Genomic DNA, 1,618 nt, shown 5'->3' on the forward strand with positions numbered 1-1,618 from the left:
CGAGCGAGCGGAGGTGAATGGGAAGTTAAGGGGAGAAGAGGGAGGAGGTGGACATTCTCGTCATGACAGAAACCTTTTGGAATCTATTCCTTTGAGTGCAGTAGCTCTTATGTTAAGGGCTTGGAGGTGAAGTAGATGTACCTGAACAGCATAGAAGAGACAGTAGTAGCTGTAGTAGTAGTAGTAGTAGTTGTTTTTGTATTGTTGTTGAAGACAACGATGGCAACAAATAACTACAATAGCAACAAAGAGTAGCAACAGCTCATAATAATAATAATAATAATAATAATAATAATAATAATAATAATAATAATAATAATGATAATAATAATGATAATAATAATCGCATAAACAACTAACAACTCACAAGTCCCTTAGGCAGTTTCCCCGATGAACTCAGTGATACTGCGAAGCAAGTTCACATTTTGAATAATAATAATAATAATAATAATAATAATAATAATAATAATAATAATAATAATGATGATGATGATGATGATGATGATGATGATGATGATGATGATGATGATTACAACAAACAATATCAACAGCCTCAAAACCAAGAACAATAACAACATCGACAGCAGAAAGAACAATTCATTGAATACAATAGGGAATTCTTTTGTAAAGATGACTCTTTGTTTCGGAATGTGTCCTCTAAGTTGCTCATTCATATTGTCGCAATATATGACTGGTATTTATGAGATCGAGTCCAAATTGGTACGGTCAATTGACTTTAGTGTGACTTGAACGCAAAGCCATCTGGGAAGCACACGTAAATGCGTATACCACATATATATTACGATATTTTCCATATATGTGACTTCTTTTCCAAATAAGTAGCACTTTATTGTAGAAGCTCCGAGGAAGCTATAAGGTTATACTCAGATATTCAACTCTGAATACCCAGCATCTTATTGCAGAGATGGCTGTAAGATAATGTAGCTGATTACGTAATTCCAGAAATTAGTAGAAACTCTGTAGAGGTAACTTTAAAATGATTAAATCGCACTGCTAACACAAACTGTAACACGAAACGGTATCTTTATAATATACTTAGTAATGTTTGCAAAACAAAATACGATATTCCTACAAGCAGTTAATGTATACGGACCAGTTGGAAGGAATGTGTTTGATTAGCAAATTGGTCAAGCCAATAGCGTTGCTACAGCTAAGTTTAGTGGCTATTTAAGCAATGTTGTTGGTGGATGGCTAATGGTTTGGATATGCTACTGAAGAAGCAGCAATAATTCCTGAAACATGAATATACTTATTTTTCTTTCAACGACCGCATTGTTTACCCAGACGTATTCGTATACGAAACGCTGTAACTTTCAGTGTTAGCACTAAATTTTGTAGAAAATCTGATAACTTAAAAATTATATGTATATAGGTAGATAGATAATAGATTCTTTTGTTTTTTTACTTGTTTTAGTCATTTGACTGCAGTCATGCTGGAGCACCGCCTTTAGTGAAACATATCGACCCCAGGGCTTATTCTTTGTAAGCCTAGTATTTATTCTATCGGTCTCTTTTGCCGATCCACTAAGTTATGGGGACGTAAACACACCAACATCGATTGTCAAGCACAAACACAGACACACAAACATATATATAT

Source organism: Octopus bimaculoides, chromosome 17 (genome assembly GCF_001194135.2).
Source record: "Octopus bimaculoides isolate UCB-OBI-ISO-001 chromosome 17, ASM119413v2, whole genome shotgun sequence".
Taxonomy (NCBI): Eukaryota; Metazoa; Mollusca; class Cephalopoda; order Octopoda; family Octopodidae; genus Octopus; species Octopus bimaculoides.